This window comes from Ursus americanus, chromosome 10, assembly GCF_024610735.1.
Source record: "Ursus americanus isolate L20-20 chromosome 10, mUrsAme1.1.p, whole genome shotgun sequence".
In the NCBI taxonomy this organism is placed as follows: Eukaryota; Metazoa; Chordata; class Mammalia; order Carnivora; family Ursidae; genus Ursus; species Ursus americanus.
Genome location: NC_142136.1, coordinates 34307814 through 34319338, shown reverse-complemented (window position 1 = coordinate 34319338; position 11525 = coordinate 34307814).

Below are 11525 nucleotides of genomic sequence, written 5' to 3'. Positions count from 1 at the left end.
CAAACAATATGGTTTATACTAAACATCTTCTATCTTTCTGGGACTCTGGAATTTGCATACTTGACAAACTGGGGGTGCTTCTCTGGTTGGTATTATTTCATACGCTGTCACAACTCATTGCTGGGGGCTTCAAGTGTATCTGGCGTGGTTCCACTCTGGAAGGACCCTTGGAAGCTTGGGCCTGAGTTCCTTCAGACTTTGTTCCATGAGCCTTTACTCTTTGCTGATTTTGGTTTTTGTTTGTTTATTTGTTTGTTATCCTTTCTCCATAGTAAATCAGTCTGGAGTGTGACTCTGTGCTGAGACCATGTGTTTTCCTAGACAATCACTGGAACACAGCCTGGTCCTAAGGACCCCGAACATAGCATCGAAAGAAAAAAACTCAAGAATATCTAGTAGAATTTAAAATATCCAGAATCTAATATGGTAAAATTCAAACTGACTGCCATATAATAAACTACCAGGCATTCAATACAGCAGAAAAGTTTAAGGGTTAAGGAGGAGGGAAAAAAATAATTTAAAAATCATCCAGAACTAATAGATGTTAGAATCAGAGGACAGGTGAATCAAGACAACTACTGTAAGTGTATTCCATACACTAAAATATAATAAATATATTAAGACATGGATTATATTTATAAAAGACTAAAATGAATATTTTGGAAAATGACACAAAAATGTCTAAGATAAAATATCACTGGATAAAATTAAGAGAAGATTAAAAATTACAGAAGAAAAAACATGAGCAGTAGGACAACTCTAACCACTCAAATATATGTAGACTGGAGTGCTTGGAAGAAAGAGAAAGGGGGAAAGAGAATATATTACAAGAAATAATGACTCCAGATTTTTCAAACCTAATAAAAAACTCTACACCACAGATCCAGGAATCTTAGCAAACTTCAAGAAATCTGAAGAAAACTACACAAAGCTATATTATCAAATTGCACAAAACATGTAATAAAGGGAAAATCTTAAAAGCACTCAGAAGAAAAAGACACAATACAGAGGAATAAAGATTAGAAATTCTACTGATTGGGGTGCCTGGGTGGCGCAGTCGTTAAGTGTCTGCCTTCAGCTCAGGGCGTGATCCCAGTGATCTGGGATCAAGCCCCACGTCAGGCTCCTCCACTGGGAGCCTGCTTCTTCCTCTCCCACTCCCCATGCTTGTGTTCCCTCTCTCACTGGCTGTCTCTCTCTGTCAAATAAATAAATAAAAATCTTAAAAAAAAAAAAAGAAAGAAATTCTACTGATTTCCTCTCAAAAACAATGTAAATGAGAAGATAATGGAGCCACAAAATCATACAAAAAAAAAAAAAAACCTGTCAATCCAGAATTTTATGCTTATGTAAATTTTCCTCAAAATTGATAGCAATAAAGGCTTTTAGTTGAAAAAATTTATCACCAAATTCACACTAAAAGAAATGCTAAAGGAAGTTCTTCAGGCACAAGAGAAACGATACCAGATAAGAAATAGTTGCCAAAGGAATGAAGATAATAGGAAATGACAAAGATGTGAGTAAATATAAGACATTTTCTAATTTACTTTAAAATACAATTGACTGTTGGTAGGAATGCAAGCAGGTGCAGATACTCTGGAAAACAGTATGGAGGTTCCTCAAAAAGTTCAAAATAGAGCTATCCTATGACCCAGCAATGGCACTACTATGTATTTACCCCAAAGATACAAATGTAGTGATCCAAAGGGGCACCTGCACCCCAATGTTTATAGCAGCAATGTCCACAAGAGCCAAACTCTGGAAAGAGCCCAGATGTCCACTGATAGATGAATGAATAAAGAAGGTGTGGTATGTATGTGTGTGTGCATGTGTGTGTGTGTGTGTATATACACACACACATACATATACATAAACACACTGGAATATTACTCAGGCAACAAAAAAATGAAATCTTGCCATTTGCAACAATGTGGATAGAACTAGAGGATATTATGCTAAGAGAAATAAGTCAATCAAAGAAAGACAATTATCATATGATCTCACTCATATGTGGAATTTAAGAAACAAAACAGAGGATTATAGGGGAAGAGAAGGGAAAATAAAGTAAGATGAAATCAGAGAGTGAGACAAACCACAAGAGCCTCTTAATCATAGGAAACAAACTGAGGGTAGCTGGAGGGGGGGGTGACATTAAGGAGGGCATGTGATATTATGAGCACCGGGTATTATATAAGATGATGAATCACAAAACTCTACCTCTGAAACTAATAATACACTATATGTTAATTAACTGAATTTAAATAAAAATAAAATAAAATACTGTTCTAACAAAAATAATAACAGTGCAGTGTCGTGGTTTATAACATAAATAGTAATAAAATATGTGGCCAACAATAGCACAAAGACCAATAAGTAAGAAATGGAAAAATGGTTTTGTAACATTCTGATATTTTACATAAAATGTTACAATAATAACACTTTAAGTTAGACTTTAATAAGTTAAGGTGTATAGCATAAGCCATAATGCAACCACTAAGATAACAAAAGAATTATAACTTAATAAATTAGGAAAAGAGATAAAATCTTAAGTGTACTGAATGAACAAAAAAGGGCATAAAAACTAACAACAAACGGACAAATGGAAAACAAGTAGCAATTTAGATTTAAAGCCAATCACATCAATAATCACACTAAATGTAAATAAACAAACTAACCCAATCAAAAGAGAATGATCATATGAGATGTAAGGAAAAAAAAAAAGCAAGGCCCAACTACAAGTTGTTTATTAGAAGCCTACTTTAAATACAAAGACACAGATAAGTCAAAGTGAAAGGATAGAAAAAGACATACCATAGTGGGATTCATCAAAAGGAAGCTGGGCTCTCTACATGGCTATTAGACAAGTAGATTTAAGAGGAAATAATATTAAAAGGGAGAAAGAAAGCATATCATAATGGTAAAGATGTTAATTCATCCAGAGGATTTAGCATTCCAAACGCTTATGCACAGAATAACTACTTCAAAATGCATGATGCAAAAGCTAATTGTACTGAAAGGAGAAATAGAAAAATGCACAAATACAGTAAAATATTTATGTATTCCTTCTTCAATACCAGGAGAACAATTAGGTCAAAAATCAGCAAGGATAAAAGGGATTTGAACAGCATCAATCAACTTGACCTAACTGACATTTACAGAATAGTCACCAAAGACAAAGAAATACATTCTCTTCTTTCTTTTTTTTTTCTTTCTTTCTCTTTCTTTCTTTCTTTCTTTCTTTCTGTTTTTTGGGTTTTTTTAAGATTTTATTTATTTATTTGACAGAGAGAGAGCACAAGCAGAGGGAGCAGCAAGCAAAGGGAGAGGGAGAAGCAGGCTCACAGAACAGGGAGCCCAATGCAGGACTTGATCCCAGGACCCTGGGATCATGACCTGAGGGGAAGGCAGAGGCTTAACAACTGAGCCACGCAGGCACCCCAGAAATACATTCTTTTCAAGCACACACAGAACATTTGCAATATAGGTGATATTCTAAGCGGTAAAATGTCTCATAAATTCAAAAACATTCAAGTCTTACAAAATATATTCTCTGGCAACACTACAATTAAATTAGAAATCAATAATAGACCTCTGAAAAAGCCTCAAAATATTTGAAAACTAAAATAGATAACCCACTGGTCAAGGAGAAATCAAAAGATAAATTAGAAAGAATTTTGAACTGAATCAAAATGAAAACACAAGATATGCCACTAAAACAGTCTGTAGGGTAACTTTACAGTCTTGAATCAGTGGCCTCAGCTTTCACCCTAAAAAAAAAAAAAAAAAACTGAAAAAGGTGAGCCAAAAAGTGAGAAGAAATAAAAAGTATATACCAATGTATCCTTATTGACTTCATTACATCTTTCCTTTAATAAATTTTTTAATCTGATTTTAAAAGTAACACATATCAAACCTTAAACTGTCCCCAAACCAAAAATGTATTGAAAAACAAACAAAAACAACAACCTATAATATGACATCTACTTAAATCCAACAATTCCATTACTGGTAATTTATGCTATGGAAATAAACTTAATGGATTAAACTATTATACAAAGAAGTCTATTACCATGTTATTTATAAAATAGCAAAACTTGGAAACTAGCTGACTACCCATATGATATGGGAGAATCATCTTTAATAACAAATAATCTTTGTGTATCAACTCAATGGGATGTGATGCAGCCATTACAAATCATGATTGGAAAGTTGACAGTTGGAATTCTTATTAATAACCTTAATTACAATTAGTTCAACATAGCACTATACAAAAAGAATTATTACAAAGCCTTCAAATATCCTATCCTTTCCATCTAACCTCCACAACTTTGCTCACACACACCCTGTAGCTTGGCATAACTGAAACTATATATAAACACAACTGAGTGTAAATATACAGATACTGGTAAGCATTGAAATCGAAAAGCCACATGGTGAGATTTAGGATTTTCTTCTTAATTTGTAAATTCCTATTGTTGTTTGGATAATAAATAATTTAACTTTAAATGATGAGCAGTACTACACTTTTCCCAATTCATCAGGGGTTGAAGAGACCTGACTGATCACTGTTGAGCAGTCATGGCAGTGCCTACACTATGCCAGAAAAATCTGAGAATCAAGGTATTTATCCAGATAATTCCACATCCTGACCACCCCTTCTCAAACTTCCAAATAATCACTTTATAAAAATCATATAGATAATTGAATCAGATTTTTCCCTTTGATAATTGTCTCAACTCTCAACTCATTCTGCTGTTTAAAATCTGTGCCAGTAATGTTCCCTAACCTTTAATTGCATATGAATCACCTGGGGATCTTGTTAAAGGGCAGACTTTGATTTGGTAGATTGAGGATGGGGCCTGAGAGTCTTCATTTCTAACAAGCTCCCAGGTGACGCCAAGGCTTCTGCTTCAAAGACTATACCTAAGTAACAAGTCACATAGCTCTGGAGTCATTTATTTATCTGGTGGATCTGAATCATTCATATATTTATATACATGTGTAAACACATGCACAAATATTTTAATTGTTATGTCCGTTTTGGCCATCAACATCAAACCAGTTTTGGAAAGCTACTTACTATTTCTAAATTCTTTCTAATGAAGGAAAGAAAGGGGGGGCAGAAGAAAGAAGAATAAAAAAGGAAGGATGAAGAAAAGAAAGAAAAAGGGAGAGAGGGAAAGAGAAAGAAAATGTTGAATTAGTTGATTCTTGGTAGAAGCTTGACTTGAGCAATGATAAAAGCAAAATCTGCTTGTAAATGCTCAAAAAACATCAATAAACTCAGTCACTCTTGCTGATGGAAAAAAAGTAATCTTCATTTTTCAAATTGGGAAACTGAAAAGTCGTAAGAGAGAAAGTAAATCCTTGTAATACAATCAAGACGTAACATTTGGCTATATATTTTTCTTAAAAGTTTATACATGTATGTATTATGTTAAATAAATGTCTTTTAATATGAAAAGATACATATAAAAACTATATCATTGTTATTTTCGTAGAATTGCAATCAACATACAATATTTGTATCTTAACCTTTTACCTTCATAACAGCATATATACAGCATATATGTTCCCTGAGGTCCAAGATTGTGTCTTTGATGTTTTGTATTATTCTAACAGTAAAAATTAACATTGTTCAGCATTTATTGTATTCTAGAAATTACACTAAGAACTTTACAGGTATTATAGCATTAATTCCTTATAGCAAGAAAGGTGAAAACTACTGTTAATTGATTAATGTTATAAATTGTATTTCAGGAGTTTGAAAAGTAAGTTTTAAGTAGGAGGTTTTCATTTCTGATAACATCAGTCCAATACTCTGAATGAAACACAAAAATTCTGGTTTAAATTTTTAAAATACTTAGTATTTATTATTTTTTATTATCATTTAATTTATTTAATTAAAATAATTATTTTATTTATTATCATTTAATATTTGTTATTTTACATATTTAGATATTTATTAGATTTAATATTTATAGTAAATTTTTAAAAATATTTAAAATATTTTTAAGGTATTTTAAAACATGGAGGTGTTGTTCTCAGGGCAGAATAAGAGAAGACCTCCAGAAACACAGACGAGAGCAGAAGGACTTGTTTATTTTTAAGCCATCTATAAATCCACGGTGACAGAGCTTTAGTTTCAAAGGTCATGATTATGGGAGGCAGGAAATAAGTCAGACTGAAGAACTTCACAATGAAGCTAGGACTCAAAATGGCTATGCTCTTAAAAAAAAGTTGAAGTAGAAAAAATCCACCTCACAAAGACAGATGTCGGGGAAAAAAAATTGTATGAGCTGTGGCTCTGGGTAGAGGAGAAAAGTCTCATTTTAAACTTCAGGAGAGCAGACTCACCCTGATGGATTTGGAAATGTCTTAGAACGATTACTCAAATCTGTGAACTAAGAGACTACAAGTGAAAATTTAAATTTAATTTAAATTTAATTTAAAGTGTCCCAGGCACCTAGCAGAAGGAAATGAAATTCCTCCACGGAGTACTACATTCTCAAACCAGATTTTTAAAGATTTCCCCAGATAAGGTTCCTATGACCATGAGTTCAAACAAATTTCAAACATCTTAAAAATTCAAAATTTCAAAAATCCAAATTTTTTTTTCAAAATTGTTAAGAAACAAGGCTTTAGAAAGAATCAGAAATATAATGAATGCAAAATCAGACCTCAATAATATAAGATATCGGATGAGCAGGAACAATAAAAATACGAGACACAGCTATATCACAACATACAAAGAAATAAAAGCAATAAACACATAGAGACTATCAAGAACGGCTAAGAAGATTTTAAAATAAACAGAATTTTCAAAACTGAAAATATAATTAATATTAAGAATTCTACGTGAGTATTAAATAGCAAACTATATACACCTGAACATACAATTAGTGGTCTACAAGACAAATCTGAAGAAATCACATGGCAGGAAGCGGAGTTACAGAAACGGCATATCCGAATGGAGGTCAAGACACCTAGAAGTTTAAGTAGAAAAGTCTAACTTAGAACTGAATTACGCCAGAAAGTTATTAAAACAAAAACAAAAACAAAACAGAGGCCTTCCTGAAGTGACAATGGTTTGGAATTTTCCAAATTAAAGAAAAAGACCTCCTCAACTATTTGGGAGGCACGTTAGCTCCCAAACATCCTAAATACAAGTCAGTCCACACTTAGACACACTGTATTCCAGCCACGAAGCATCAAAGACAGATAAAAGTTCCTAAAGGCATCCGGAGAGAAAGACGAAATGTTGACCCCAAAAGGCGGCTGAAACTACCTTTGTAGCAACAGTGGATGCCAGAAGTCAGCGGAACATACAAATCGCTAAGAAAAAGTTACTGAGAACCTAGAATCACACACTAAGCAAGACTACTGCCTCGTCTTTTCCCCAAGAAGAGGGGCCAATAAAGGTATCGGAAGGCGAACGCGAAGCGAACACCGCGCGCAAGCTTGGCAGTTCCCTGGTGCGACTGCAGCGGGCGCGCCCCGGGACTGGCGGGGGACACAGCGGCCGCGCGGCCTCCCCGGATGGCCGGCGGCACTTTTAACAAGCAAATGAACTTACCCAGGAGCCTGTCTCGCCCAGCAGCAAGAGCAGCAGATCTCTGAACCGGCCACCAGAATCTTTGAGGTTTCTATAGAGGCCAAGGGTTGCGTCGAGCACACCACGCCGGTGGTCGCAACGGCACATGCTCTCTGAAGGCTGCGTCCCCGAAACCCCTCCTAGTGCGATAACGGTGGGCGGGGCGGGCTTTCCGAGGGCTGAGGCGGGGTCAACTGGAGGTCACGTTCTCTGTGTAACCTCCCCCCTCGGACCCTCCAGGCCCCGCAACCACCTGTTACAATCGTAGAGCCCCGCCTGCCACGCGGTGCCGTGAGCCATCCCCCAGGGGCTTTATTAGCACCAAGGGGGCTCGTTTGGCGCCATCGGCGTGCATTGGAGGCAGAGGCAACCAGGGTAAATGGGTATATGCTAGAGAAAAAGATTAAGACAATGATTCCTGAAATAAGTAACAATTTTTCCCCCCACCAAGAACCCTATGCTCCAAATCACTGATTTAGTAAGTTTCGTAGGCTGGGGGTCGGAGCATTCAGGCATTTCCTTGTGTCTTCATGCAGTTTAGTAAAGATGATACATTAGATTCATCAAGTATGAAGACACCACATTCTGTTTGGATGGTGGCACAGGTGACTTCTTGGGAGGCAGTAGTAATGGCCGAGGCTATTGGATTTTGGAGGACAGCTTTTTTTCATCACAGACATTTCAGTGTTTAATAAGGACAGACTTCGTTGGCTATCATCTACGTTTTGCCGGGTGAATTTAGTGTATTCTTACTTCCTCCAGACCAATGCAGGGAACAAAGATTGTAGCCAAATGATTGTACCAGTGGAAAACAGAAGTGCCATCCTAGTCTTGAGGAGAGAAAGGCTGGCAGCTTTAGGAATTTGACATGGTTGTGCACACCAGATGTTGGCCAGGGGGGCAGTGCTGTCAGGTCTGGGGAGGTGGGCTGGGGGTGGGGAATGCCAGGCCCGGACCCCAGTCTTCTCCCCTCCTTCAGTGGTGTGTGTTTCATTTCAGGTATAGTGTGTTTCAGGAGGTCTGGCTTGCAGCAAGACAAGATCCCAGTAGAGAATGAGTAGTTCCCCCTCACCCAGGGGTTTCAAGTAACTCACTCATCCTCGTGGGACATCCCACTGCAAATTCCAGTAGATAAGTCTTCCCAGGCCTGATGGGACTTGTGTTCTCAGCAGCACAGTACCTTGATCCGTGGTGAGAGCTGGGGCCACGGCTGTTTCCTGTGACTTCCCATACCTTTACATGTTGGGTGTCTCAGCAGGGTTCCCCAATCTGGCAAATGGGGCCTCAAGCCCTACTGGTTGATCATTCAAATTGAGAACAAAAGGCCCCAATAATTAGACAGCAATAACCGACAAACCAGATGGGTTCCCTCGTGTCAAGGGAGAGAAACTAAAATTTTAATCAGCTCGAATGATATAGGAACGAAACCAGTCAGCATAGAATGAAGTGACAAATCTGCACAAAACTCAGCAAAATTCACAGAAAGACCCCGGCAACACATCCGGTCATGCCCTCCAGGGGCTGCCACGTCCTGAAACTGCTACCGGAAACAGTGAGCTGTCTCCTGCTTGACACTCCGCTCCTAAAGCTTGCAGTGTGGGACTTGAGTCTTACCCAGCTCTGTAAAGGACACGGAACTTGCGGGTTTTGCCTATTTAACCCGAGCCTAAACCTTCCCCTTTGGAGGGTACTTTCAGTTTGTAGCCAAAGGCTGCATCTCCCCAGTTTGCAAGCTACAGGGCGATAACGCTTTTCCTTCCCCCTGACTATATCCTTGCATTCCAGGACGTTTTTTGTTGACAGAGTGTATTAAAGCCTGGGATAGTACCTTAGTCCACCTAGCCAAGATGGTTTTGTTTGTTAGTAATTTAATCTGCGGCTTTAATATTCCTTTCCTCCTTTCTATCGACCCTGCCTCTTTCGGGTCATGGGGGAGATAGACCTTCCATTCAGTGTCACATGCTTTTGCCCAGTCTTGCACATCAGAACCTTCAAAATGTGACTCACAGTCGCTGTCTATTCCACGAAGGTATTCATACATGGTACTCAGTTTCTCTAATCCCATAATGGTGGCAGCCTGGCTTGCGAGTCAACAAGGGAAAGCCTGGGTAAGGCCAGATGTGGTGTTCGCACAAACCAAGGCATTATTTTGAGCCATCCCTTGAAGGGAGGGGGCCAATATAATCAACTTGCCAATCCCTCACCAGTTGGGGACTCTGGTGGATGGCCCTAGCCTCCTTTGGGAGTTGCCTTGGGTTTTTAGAACACACATGGCATGTTATTACTGTGTTAAACAAATCCCTGTATTTCATGGGAACCCTGACACCTTTGGCAATACACCATCCCATGAGTGCTCTGGTGGCCACTTTCCTATGCGCTCAATCTCTTATATCTACTGAGGGGTCGGTTGCTGGGTAGGGCTCATACCCAGGCTAGGCTCTCAGCTTCCTGATTGGCAAGGGGTATCAGCACCTTAAGAGCTGAGATATGGAGAACAGTGAGGACTGCCTCGGGATCTTGCAGATGAAGCCAAATATCTTTCCACATATCCTGACCCCGCAGAGGCTAATTCATGATCATTCACTCCTTGGCTTCCCATTGTGCGCAGCCATAGGGCTAATCTCTTGAGAACAGCTTGACTGACGGTGCAAAGGGTTAAGGCCAGGGTTCATGAGTGTTCATCAGCCAAACTGCTCTGAGTTCTGCCCACTGGCTGCTGTGGTATGTTTCTGTTTCCATCCAGATGGTGTCAGTGTTGGGCTGAATAGTGATTGCAATCCTTGTGGATGGGTTGCCCCAACTAGACCCATCTGTACACCAGTATCAGCGGGAATTTCCCGCACTTTCTCCCCATGGACCACAGGAATAGGGGCAGGAGCGTTTAGAGGATCTATGCACTCTACAGAGTCTAGTGGCACCCACATTTCTGTGTGTGTGTGTGTGTGTGTGTGTGCACGTGTACACAAGTTTGCACTACTGATGATGTCTGTCTGGAGAACCCTGGTTTACACTGAGAGGTAGGGAGAGAGGTTAGTGGTTGTAGTTATTAAAAGATAGCATGAGGGATGCTTGTGATTAAAATATTCTGTATCGTGACTGTGGTAATGTTCATATGAATCTATACGTGTGATAAAATTGTATAGAACTAAACACACAGATGCACACACAAATGAGTGTAAATCTAGTGAAATCTGAAAAAAAGTTGATAGATGATATCACTACTTCCTGGTTTTGATACCGTACTATATTTATCCTTGGGGAAAAATGTTCTCCTTAGGGAAAATGGGTGAAGGGTACATGGGATGTCTCTTTGCTATTTCTTATAACTGCATGTAGTCTATAATTATCTCAAAAAAATTTTAAGTAATGTTCCAAAAAATTAAATGAATTATGAAATGGATACCACATTCCAAGTTAAGAGGCAAGGTCATCATGAGAATTTGCAAAGGTCTCGGAAAACTCATTTTGTGACCTCAGCTGTCCATCCATCTCCAGATTACAAAACAGATTTAAGATATGGGGTCAAGAATCAATGCAAGAAGATTGGTGTTGGTGAGGGCTGTGGGTTGTTTCAGGTTCAAGACTCACCAGTCACCCATGAGAGGTGACAGGTGTCTACCTCTCGTCTGAAGTCTAGGAAAGAAACCTCAGCAGGGCCGCGCAGACGACCTGATGTTTATCCACTAACGGTTATTGGACACAGAGGGCCAGTGCCTATCTCAGCCTTGAATTTCGCATGGTAGGAATGTGTGTTTGGTTAATTGCTCTGACAAATGTACAGAGAGAGTTCGTTGCTTTCAGGGCACTGTTCCAACATTCCTGGCATTAGTGGGGGAAAAGAATACCTAAGTGTTTACTATGAACACATGTGGTTCAGATGCAAGAATGAGCAGAAGATAGCTGGGCGTTGCACTGAATACTCCATAGATAA